The 12,821-nt window shown below is 35.1% G+C and overlaps 1 pseudogene; it reads left to right on the top strand.

Annotated features, from left to right (window-relative positions):
- LOC140146579 (alpha-N-acetyl-neuraminyl-2,3-beta-galactosyl-1,3-N-acetyl-galactosaminide alpha-2,6-sialyltransferase-like) overlaps window positions 1–12,621 on the top strand; it is a 61,225-nt pseudogene extending 48,604 nt beyond the window's left edge.
- The last annotated feature ends 200 nt before the right edge of the window (window positions 12,622–12,821 follow it).

Genomic DNA, 12,821 nt, shown 5'->3' on the forward strand with positions numbered 1-12,821 from the left:
ACAGCTAAACATTTCTACTAATTGTTTTTAATCATTTATGATTGGTTTAGTCTAGAAAATACAAACTTTTCCATACAAAACTACCTGTTTTCATATTAAACACTGTAGTAAGTAATGCGGATGTCTTTAAAATCTAAAAAAAATCTAAAAGTTACTGTAAAATTGTTATTAATGATGCTGCCACAGATGCCAAATCACAGTACTGGAAATATGTTGATGACATGACCTTTGGTGAGAACCGTCATTGTAATGTTAAAGGCTGTCTTCAAGATGATTTGAATGATTTTACTGAGTGGGCCAAAAACAATTGCCTTAAATTAAATCCATCCAGATGCCAGACTCTTCTTGATAATTTTGGTAGATCAGAGCCACTACACACAGATTTGAGAATTGGTAATGATCCTCTTCCTTATGTTGACAAAGTGAAAGTACTCGGTCTCTGGTTACAAAATGACCTTAAATGGGACGCCCAGGTTAATGACATGCTAACCAGAGCTAATAGGCGTCTTTTTATGCTTCTCTCAAGATGAGCTCACCATTGTTCTCAAAAGTTACCTTAGACCAGTTCTTGAATATGCTGCTGTGGTTTGGCACTCAAGTATTACATCAAAACAATCTGCTGATATTGAAAGAATCCAAAAACGGGCATGTAGGACAATCCTTGGTTGGAACTATAGATCTTACGATGATGCAATTACTTTGTGCAATCTTGATTTTTTAACTAACAGAAGAGAATTACTCTGTCATTCATTTGCTGAAGGGCTATCAACCAATGCTCGTACTAGTCATCTTATTCCCCCACTAGGCCCATGGTAGAAATCTCAAGTGCAATATCAAAAATTCCTGTCAGAACATGGCCTTACAAGCGAAGAAAAAGTTGCTGCCAAATACATATTTTGGTCTTCACATACAAGTATTTGGAAAAAGAAAATGATCGATGTCTTGCATTAGAAAATACAAGTGTGTGTAATTTTGGAAGACAATTCAAGGGCATCCAAATCTAATAATAATTATTAATCCCCCAAAGTAATCTGATATGTCTTAATAATAGCAAATTCAATTGTAACTCAATTTGTCAATATTATCTCGGTGACTGCCATCTAGGCATTAATATGGTACAGTGCATTTGTGTTGGATACATCATGTACAAAAAAACATATCCCTTTCGCAAGAACGATGGACCTGAGTAACATTATCATAAATCACCGGCTGTTGTTTCACTGTCATTGTCATGCTTCCGTCTATATGTAAATGGAGAGTTGATCATATTTCTTGGTTTTGATTTGCCCAATATGTTCACTTCACACTTTGCTGTCTGTGTAATTATTAATAAAGCATCAGTGACAAAAAATAATTGATTTTGATTTTTGCTGCTTAATAATACATGAAACCGAGCATGTGTTGTGGGAAAGTTTTATTTGATTGATTTATAATGAGGAAATGAATAATATAAATATAAATTCTCTAAATTAGTAATATTTGTGTCTGATGGATAATCATAATTTGTGCTAAAAGAATGGATAATTAAGGTTTTATGTACTAAGTGCTGTATTTATGTTTTGTAACCTATTGTGATGAGCATTAACAATAAACATGTTCCTTGATTTCTACCCTGATTCTCTAATGGCCCTACTCTGCTTAAGGTGGCTTTATCGGCTACAGTGTAATTTTTCCCCCAAAAGCATTTTTTAACTTGCGCAATTTTTGTCATCTCAAAATCCCATTGAATTACTACAGGGAAGAATTTTTAGCACTTTGCTAATATCTCAAAATAGCCAAACTTTTGAAACAAAAAAATTTATAAACTGACTTTCATTATTCCGCCAATATTTTACAGAATAAAAGGAATGTTGGTACTTTTGTGTGTTTTCTAGAAACACCAAATTATCGAAATTCTAGGATTTTATTAACCAACAGGAAAGGTGCTATGGTTACTAAACTTTCTGGGGTAAATAAGATTAAATTTTCTCGCTAGCTTTTTCCAATTATTTTTTTTAAGCTACAGTGTTTCTAACATCCCCTATTATAGAAAATGGAAATTTAAAAAAAGTAAACACTTTTTCCAAAAATCTGTGAGTTGATTTAGATATTCAAAGCTTATTTACCCCTAAAAGTTAAGTAACCATAGCACCTACCTTGTGCTGTATATAAAGTGTGCTGAGGCCTGTGGATCAAAATCTAGGCATTGTGCCAGTGCGTAGCACACTATAAACCGCTAGGTGATTTCTTTTTAAAGGCAATTTCAAAAAATAAAGAAAAACATAAGTATTGTTACAATTCTTATAAGACACTTGAAATAGGTGGGGAAAATACTTTTTCTTTGTTATTTAATTAAAAATTTAAATGAATAGACCTGATTGATTTCACACAGCTATTTTCCTGCAAGGGTGTTGTATCCGAGGCAGCTACCTTAAGTTGCATTGCCACATAAATATGCTATCTTCACTGCTTCGGAATTTGTGTGTTATTTGTTTGTTGCAAATAATCCATGGTAATTAAAAAGCAGCTCTAAACACTCAAGTAATTGCAGACATACGGCACTGTATGCGGAGGTAATAATGCATCAACTCAAAACCTACTTGCGCTAAACCGAGGTGTGATGGAAATCATGAAAAATTAACCATGCCCAAACAAGTTGTGTAGAGAATGATGGGGAAATTAAACGATGCCCCCATTTCATATGTTGCACTAAGCGCATGCAGTCAAATGCTTGCTATTGGGAAGGAACTAAGTGGAAGCTCCCAACGCACCATGTCTGGCTAGGGTTGTGTGAGATTTACACTGACTGCATCATCATCATAATATTGCTCAGACGTACGTGCAGATCGCTATATTTTTGCTTCACTACTGAGCAAAGTTCAAAAATTTGAGCTTTATCCTGTTGTTGTTGTATTTGATTAGTCTAGATCAAGTGGTAAAGCATTTGTTGTGATATATATATTTATGTATAAATATTATGGATGTAATCGTTGGTATTTTACCATTATGTATTTTAAAAAATCTCACATGTGTGGTGTATTAATAATTCAGATCCTTTACTCGGTACTCAAGATGGCTACCCTCTTCACGTACATTATTTATGCAGTGTGATTTCTTCATACAATTCCCTATATGAAATATGATGATACAAGGTATTTATTTCAAGTGATATCTGCAGAGTAATTTATTTTCAGATGCACTGGGAATTATTAAATTTGTTTAGTGCATTAAGGTAAATATCAATTGACATATAGATGTAATCCTTTATCTATGGATAAAAATAGCTATATTGAAATGACACTCTGTACATCTACTTTATCTGGGTGTTCAAAAATCTCTGCTTGTTTTCAGATGCTGTATAATTTGCTAGTTTTATGAATGTGTATTTTATGAGAATTTGACAATATGCACTACACATTACTGAAAATACAGGTTGTCATTATAATACTAAGCACAATCCTAATATGGCAGGTGGGGGACATATAATTTCAATAGAACCTCACTTAGGGTGATATCTGTGTCGAAGGCATATTTTAGCAGTTATATCATGTAGCAATATGCTACACATTTGAAAGACAATGCTACACAATTTTGCCATCATATTTCAACTAAAATATGCCAGGCCAGTGCCCCCTTCTGTCCTTTTTAGTTTATTGCTATAGTACCAAATTACAACAAGTTTACAATATTCACAAGCTTTACATGTATGCTGAAATTAAGTTCATGCTGTAATCATTTTATTTTGATGTTTGTTATAAATATGAACTTGTAAGATTCCTAAATAATGTATGTTTTGTGTTTTTTCTCTTCATAACAGAAAACAAGCAAGTACATGGCTATCCACTGGTTGGTATACAATGCTACTAGCAATTGATTCATGTGACCAGATCAATGTATATGGAATGGTTTATGACAATTATTGCAAGTAAGTATTAGTATAAGGTAGAATAATAAAACATGGCGGTACACATCCTCCTGTAAGGTGCTCATGGCTTGAAAACAGTACACATCCTCCCTGTAAGGTGCTCATGGCTTGAAAACAGTACACATCCTCCCTGTAAGGTGCTCATGGCTTGAAAACAGTACACATCCTCCCTGTAAGGTGCTCATGGCTTGAAAACATGAGAATGTCACTAAATATTGGACCAAAATGACAATGAAAGGAGTTGCAAGGTTTGTATAATAAACACATCACAAAAAGAAAGTCCCCGCTAGTTTGAGGGGTCATAACTTTGAGCACAATGAATGAAAAACAATCAATTTGTTATTCGCATGTAAGTCAGTCATACATGCTGGTGATAAACAATTTTTAATCATTTTTAACAATTTAAACTGACTTTTAGCTAAGGCTGGCATTTTCGGGCGGGCTAGCGGGTACCCGCCCGAGATTACATTACCCGGGCAGGAAATACCCTGCCCGGGTACCCAAAATTAAAAAAAAATAGTAGTGTCCCTGGACCTAGACCTAAATGCTAGGATCATTCATGGTTGACCTAAAAAAAAAAAATTGATAATTTGTATTCATGTCATAGTCTATTAATGATTTCAAAATGCATTGAATTTGAATGCATTTTGAAATCATTAATAGAGTATGACATGAATACAAAGTATCAATTTTCATAATAAAATACAAAACATCTTGAAATTTTTTTTTTTTTTTTTTGGCAATTTCGGGTACCCGGTTACCCGCCCGAAAAATGCGCCGGGTGCCCGGGTACAAAATTACCCGAAAATGCCAGGCCTACTTTTAGCACAACAGATTCAACTAACTTTGAATCCAAATCAATGAAAAAATGAATTAAATCGCGATCAAGCGCTGGAGTTGCCATCCTTACATCCTTATACAATGCCCTCATTCGACCAAAAGTCGCCTATGGTCAAAAAAGGGCAAGTCCAACTTAGCATCATAGGATTTTTTCTGATGAAGATGTAAGTTGATTTTGTTGTGCTGAAAGTCATTTTAAACTTTAAGAAATAATTTTGACATAAATGTTTGAAGAATTTTGTTACTGTGTAGCCTATGTTACCACACTTGTTTAAAACAAAATTAGAATGATTAAGAAATTCATATTTGAATGAAATTTGGTGTGTTCAAAAGTTGCAGCATCATTTGTGAAAGGATATATTCAGATGGGTGTCAACCATGCATAATGCTCTCCAAATTAAAAAAGACTAAGATCAACAAGGATTCTCTAAATCGATGACACACTTAGGTTCAGGCTTCCGGGTTAGGGTTAGGTTTAGGGTTAGCATTATGGTGAGGATTAAGAGATTGGGGAAAGTGTTAAGACTAGGATTATGGTTGGGGATTACCCACAGGAGATTAGGTTTAGGTTTCTGAATTGGGGTTGGGTTTTAGGGTAAGCATTATGGTGAGGATTAAGAGTTTGGAGAGTTTTAAGACTAGGATTATGGTTTGCGATAGTGACAAATAATTAAATATTGCACCCATATTTGATCTTAAGATAACTAAAAGGGTAACTCCATTTGGAATACTTTGATAAAGATTATCATGTCTCAAAATATATGTTATTCTTTTTTGACTTTGGTATTTGCCAGATTTAGCATGGTCACAAGCCTTGATGTCAATTTGACAAGCTAATTTTGAATTGCACCATTGCATATATTTGAGCCTTTGTTTCTAAGCCATGGTTCTTTGTGGCATTTACTTAACCCCCTTATTTTCTGCGAACTACAAGTAATGAAATTGATAGAGATGTGACCTTTGATAAACACAGGTTAAGCCCAACAAGTGAAAGCCCGTTGAGATAAGACAGAGAAAGGATCTTCCTGTTTGTTGATTGGCTCAATTCTTACTTCAATAACAAATTATATGAAATCGCAGCAGGAAATTAGAGGCAAGTGGTTACAAAGCAAATAGGATGTATGGGGTATACCTGGCCTTGACCTATGTGCACTACGGTTTTGTACAAAGTCATTCGGTTTAATTAGAGAAGTGTGTTTATTAAAACAATTTCATCACTACCCATTACTTGTTGTCACCTAGCTCAGTACTCACAAGCATACTAACAATGCAGTTTCTATCAGTACATTTCCTGGCGAAAGTGAAGTATGTCCCATGTTTTGTTTCCCAAGTTGTACTGTAAATCAAGGTATCATCATCTCCTGTCATATAAAGCAGTAATGACTTCAAATATATATTTTATATCTATGCCTGTTCTACTTGAGGTACAGATGTTGAGGTATTGAACCAATACTTGGGTTCACCCTAAGTTCGGTAGTGACATCATTGATTTTTTGCATTGTTGAATGCTGATAAATCGCCCTTGCACGTGTGCGTGCATGCAGTGCATGATTAACTCAGCGAGCACAATTCAATTCTGCGACCATCGAAATATGCAACTACCTCACTGCCAAACTTGAGGTGCATATCAGTACACCCCTCTCACTTTCAAGTAGAATTGGTGGGGGGAGGGGGCATTGCATCCAATAAAATGGAGTAAATAGTAATTGAGTTGAACCAGTTAATTATGATTGGCAGGTTTTTGTGTTTATAATTAAATGTTGTCTATTGCCTTTTATGTGAATCAGAATGTCACACCTGCACCTGCACCTGTACTTTGTACATGTGCTGAAACAGTGTAACTGTGGCTATAATGGGAAGTTGTTACAGGAAAATGTACATTTGTTATGAGTCAAAGTGACCTTTTAATTTCAAATCCTGCATACAATATAAATATTTGATATTGCTGCCACCAAACTTGCAGAGTTCAGCAAACTTTCCAGCTGTATGACTTAGGAAGGAAGGCATAATTATTATGTATGGAACTATCACATATGCATTTAAGGAACCAAAATGAAATTGGGATTAATTTCTAACGGGCCAGGACAAAACAATTGACACCTTTGATGCACAACTGGTTTGGACTGGGAACAGAAATGTGCCACGTGGATCAACATTATATCATTCATTGATCAAAATGTGCCCGCCGTCACTTGCTTTTGAGTATCAGTGGAAGCAGACATTTTGGAATGCAATATACATGTCTCAGATCTTTAGGCTGCATGAAAATAATTGTCTGGTAAGGGATTTCCTGACCAATGGTAGCGCAGGACACACAGCCCATACATTTTTAAGGCCTCTTGTAGCGAAAAAAAATCCCAAACTCATGAAAAAATGAATGCAAACATCTGTCACAACTTGCTATCCAGGGATACATGTAAATTTCCTGATAATGCTACAATCAACAATTAGATTAATACAAAATTCATCTGCACCTGCCCCAAAATAATCCTGTGTGATTTAAGTAAAATAAAAAAATAAAAACTATGTATAGGGGCCTACAGCATGAGTATACAGAGTGCAAAAACTCATTCAAGATACAGGTTTTTTAAAATTTATGTCAAGACATATCAAGGCATTAACAGCTGTTACCATTACAATAAAGCTGACGGGTTGGCGCCTAGATAGCTATTAACCTCCTTTTTGAAGCTAGTCCGCTTCACAATTCCATGAATGTGAGGCGGGAGTGCATTCCATGTGCGGGCTGTAAATGGAATGAAAGACCGCTCATGACTTTGAATTTGAACTGTAAGGTTGTGAGATCTAACTGAGTGGCCGAAGGCGAGGGTCAGTCTGCAGCTGGCAGTTGGCATAGTAATTTAGGGGCATTTCCGTGAGAACGCTTCATTGCATACATTTATGAGCATTTTGTTGTATTGTTTGGTTTCTATTAATAGGCCAACAGGCAGTCACTTGCAGAAGGAATTAGTTGAGCAGTTTTATAAAAAAAACAAGGCAAATCATTATAATGAAATTGCCCCTTTCATGCTCATTGATCAATTCATGGAGTAGTCAGCATAAAATCGCAACATGTCCCCTTAATGTGTCTAAAATCCGCAACCCTGAGTGTCTGGTTCAATTTCTAGTAATGAGGAATTATTTTATGGCCATTGAGCTGCATCATATATTCTATACTAGTGAGAAAGGTAATGATCCATTGCAGTAATCAATGGCTCATAGCAGCAGTTGAGCGTTATGAATTATTGAAATCTTTATCCACCTGTGCCAGGAATAGTTGAGCAACCAAATTTACCAGATTTATAGTAATATTATGTGATGGTTTGATGCTTTATCTTTTTTTATTGCAATCTACCAATTTATTGTGATTTTAATGTTGGATCTGCCCAGCTTTATGCCAAATGTTACAAATAAATAAAAAAAATTAATGGCAGACTGCAATAAGGAATGTGGTGATTTTATTTTTGTTCAAATCTAGTTGTAGAAGTAAGGATAAAAACAGATATTTTGGGGCATTGAATCTCCTGGCTCACAAAAAATGCATCATATTATTTTCAATGAAACACAGAATTAATTATGTGAATTAACCACGGTTTCAACTGTTTTGTTGTCACAACAAATGTTTAAAGAAGGAAACAGGAAAAGTGATATTGTCGAGGAATCGAACCCAGAACCTCAGTTTTGTGAGACCTGCACATGTGTTGATTCGAATATATGTGCACTGCCAAAAGTGCTATATTATTACAAAATTGTCTCAAATGTGATAACTAAAATAATAGACTGGGCCCAAGTCACAAATATTACAGGCAGTTTAGTATTTGCAAGAAAAGGGGAGGGGCAAATGGAAAGCAATTTTGTTGATCCAGGAACACATACTCTTGTTGGTCTAGTCTTATGCCAAATATTTTAGGTACATTTTCACTCAGTTATGCCACTTAGAATATTTAATAAGTGGTAATTTATCTGAATTTTATAGTTGGTGTATAATATCAGCAATCTCACTTGCCACACATACCTGACAAAAAAATATAGTGTGTGGCTCTGAATGTTAAATGCTAACCCTATGAGGACTACTGACCTAATTACCAGCCTTTAAAACTACAATCCCGGTCATAATTGTTCAAACACTTTAACATGGGTACCTCAAATATGCCCCCATTCCCCCTGATCAATGTTGTTGGTTGTTTTTTTGGTCATGAACCCCTAGAAACATCCAACATTGATTGGTGGGGCAGGGGAGGGTTGTATAGTAGTAGGAAATGGTTCAGACTTTACGTCAAAGAAAGCGAAATTTTAATATGTCAAGTATATCAGAAATACGGTCTCAAACAGTCCTACTTTGATACAAGTGTTCTAACAACTTATGTCCGGGATTGTAGACTGATTGGATACAACATAGAGAGAGAGGGAGGGCTATATCATGCATCTAACCATTAGGGCTGAATTGGATCTAGGACCCGTCCACCCGAGTGTATTTTTCTCCATTTATTACAATCAGATTACAATAGTAATACAACACAAGTACTGTGTGTCCGCTCAATGTCGTTGGCATATTACAATCGTGTCATCATTCACGAATAATGAAAATTTCCATCATTGGGCCAGTTTGTAGCATGATCGTGTTGTAATTGCCGACGAAAATTACCTGTGTGTACGCATTTCGTTGTTGTATTTATGTTTACTCAATGGACTTGCCATGGCGTGTGTATAACCAGAATTTATTATGACACGATGAGGTGCTGACCGTGTGGACGCTCTCATCATTCGTTTATCATAATCGGGGGATTACAACACGATGACGAAAATATACTAGTGTGGACTGGGTCTAAACATATTTTGATTGATTACTCACATGATTATATCATGTAATTAACAATCAGGTGTACTGTAAGTAAGACATTAGTGTGCATTGGGGTTAATATAGAAGAGAGAGAGAGAGACCCCAAAGTGGTAGCAATTACTTTGCATGGTGAATATATGAGTGACTGTCAATATCTCTTTATTAGTTTGTGCTTTGTATAAGATATTGCTTGCAGGCATAGGTTTATCCATGTGTCAAACTCAGATATCCTCCATTGCATACAAATAGCCAGTGTGGCTTCCTCATGCCGGTATTCCTCTTTGGTGTTCAATTTTCATTGTGGTATTGATCAGGTATCAATTAAATGATAATGAAATTGTGAGAAAGAGATGTAAAATCCTAATAAAGGAAATCGATCGACTGTAACTTCCCTTATTGAAGCTAATTTTAAACCTTAAGTACTAATATAAGTTGTTTTCCACTGCCAACTTGATGCCAGTTATATAAAGCTGATTGAAAAGACCAGAACAAACCAATGAAGTATATACTAGTAGTTCAATAAAAGACTTAACAGCATATGTGATGCGATCAAGCAAAATCAGTCGAACTCGGAAATATTGATTTCGAGATATAGCCAAACAAAGGAAATATTTCCTTTGTTTCCTCTTGTTTTGGAAACTCTTTAATTGCTCATATCTTTGGAACTGGTTGTTCAATTTCAATGGGGTTTTCTGGAAAATGCAGCTTTGTAAATGTTTTTACTATTCTGTAAGAAACTGAAAATTTAATATCTCCGAGTTCCGACTGATTTTGCTTGATCGCATCACATATGATAGATTTGAAATAAATAAACTTATGCAACTTATAATTGGAATTATGAAAAACAAAAGAAATGCAATAAAATACTTTTCTTACATTACATGTTGTTTGTTTTTAAATGAGATGATTCAAAAACTTTTACATCAATAACTGTTTGATGTTAACTATGTTTAATTAATATTCAGTCAGTCAGTCAATTGGTCAGTCATATAATTATTGGAGATTTCTTTCTTATTTTCATTGATGAGCTATTTCCTGTGTTTAATGTTTTTAATTAATATTCATTGAGTCAGTCAGTCATATAATTTTTAGAGATGTCTTTCTTGTTTTCATTGACGATCTGTTTCCTGTCTCTTACTTCATATTTGTTACTTTTTAAGTACACTAATTACAATATTGTCCATCTTTTGTTTTCTCTTTGCAGAGAGCATCCCAATGAGAAGGTGCCTTACCACTACTATGACCCAGAGTTCAAGTCAGAGTGTAGCTACTACCACATGAGCTGAAGTCAGGTTAACAAGCGGGCACTTGTTCATCACAGAAAAAGCAGTGTTTGCAAGATGGGCTCACATATATAACATTCATTTCCTCTTTCCTAAATGGGATCCAAAACCATATAGCTTAAGCGGGACACTGCGCACGCCATTCTTGCAACGATATCGCATCGCTAGTAATAGACTTTTTGCACGCTATCCTTTCTGGAAGTTGTACTTTCATTTTGCGGGTATATTTTATCCCTTGGTGCATTGACGAATAGCAAGCCAATGTTAATTAGGCAACACTTGTCATTCTACTTAAAGCACATTTAATCTTCCCTGACCAGCCAGTATGATCTTGCACCTGTTCTATCGGGCATAGAAAGAGCTGCAATTTCATGGAGGGTCACATGATTGACAGTTGCTCAGTGTAATAGCATATGTTCCTGTCATCGCAAGTGTACTGTGACGTTGCATGCATTGTAATTTGTACAAAAACAAAACAAAACATTGGCTAGTTGTCATGTCCGATCTGGCTGTCGTCCAGACTGCACATACAAGTGTATATGGTGATGGTGCTGTTATACATACAACATTAAATTGTGGGGTAAATGAAACATGAATAATCTTGAATTCAAGGATAAAATGGAGTGCAGAGCTAGGAGAATAGGTTGTTGCTAAGCCGTTTCCCACGTTGGAAGTGATACGCAAGATTCAGCTATGCAGTTGTCGAACAGAAGATCAGATGGCATAAAGCAGTTTTGCATCAGCATCATCAACCTTGGATGAAGCAGTATGCATGTCTTGGAAGTAGAGGAAAATGTTACAGGTTGTTAAAATAATACACATGAGGGTTAGAATTAAGTTTATGCAGAGTTAATTTTTAAAATCATGATGATTCTGTAAGAGTTTCATTCTAAATGTATGGTAAATTGAAATTTAAAAAAGTTTAAACCTATAACAATTCAAATAATTATCATATAAGGCTAAACAAAGTGTGTTAACTGAATACAGAAAAAGTTACTTTTTTGACAAAATTTGTTAAAAGATTTTGTTTACAAGCAATATGAAATTAAAAATCCTATGAAAATCAATCAATCTCTAATTTATTCGGCACTGATTTGACAAAAAATAAATAAACTTGAGACATTATGGTACCATACATCCTGACTCTAAAAATAAAAATAAAACGCAATTTGCATATTTAGGTTTTTATGTCACAGGAAACACACTTTTTTAGCCTAATTTGACTTGTATTTTCATTTCACAAATAACTGCACTTTCACAATAGTAAAGTGCAGATCATGAAGAAATCGTGTTGTGATTTTTTCTAGATCAAGGAAGCTTAACACTCAAAACATAATTCTTGAATGTTTCAAGCCTTAGTGTGTATACACTCTGTGTGGTGAGTGTTAACCTACATACAAACTGTAACAAAGATCCTGTGACTGATGATTGACTGGCACTTAACTGCTATAATGCACTATTTTAAAAGCAACACTGTAGAGCTGAATTCACTACTAGTTTGTATAGTTTGATTGAAGATATTAGGCAGAATTTGTAACAAATTTATCATTAATAGATTCCTGAGTGGCAAATTTGTGATTAAAGCACAATGGCAACACAAGTGACTCTAATAAATAGCCAGTCTCAGCCTTTTGACTTTGTTAGAATTGACAAGACCTCAAACTATGCGAAATTATGGGGAGAGCGAGAGAAAGAGAGGCCAATTTATTCCCATCCTGGTCCAGTTACTCTCCAAACTATTGGCTACACACGCTACATCTTGGAAAGGAATTTGAAACACGGCCTGCAAATGTTTTTGTCTCAAAAAATACTTCTTTTGTAAAATGGTAAATGTTTGGGCTCTTTGAGTGTATTCCAAACTTCACTTTTTTTTTAAATAGGAGTTTAAAAATGCCCTGATTTATCACAAAAAAGGGCATTTTTAAACTCCTATTTAAAAAAAAAGTGAGTTTGGAAT

This window comes from Amphiura filiformis, chromosome 1 (assembly GCF_039555335.1).
Source record: "Amphiura filiformis chromosome 1, Afil_fr2py, whole genome shotgun sequence".
In the NCBI taxonomy this organism is placed as follows: domain Eukaryota; kingdom Metazoa; phylum Echinodermata; class Ophiuroidea; order Amphilepidida; family Amphiuridae; genus Amphiura; species Amphiura filiformis.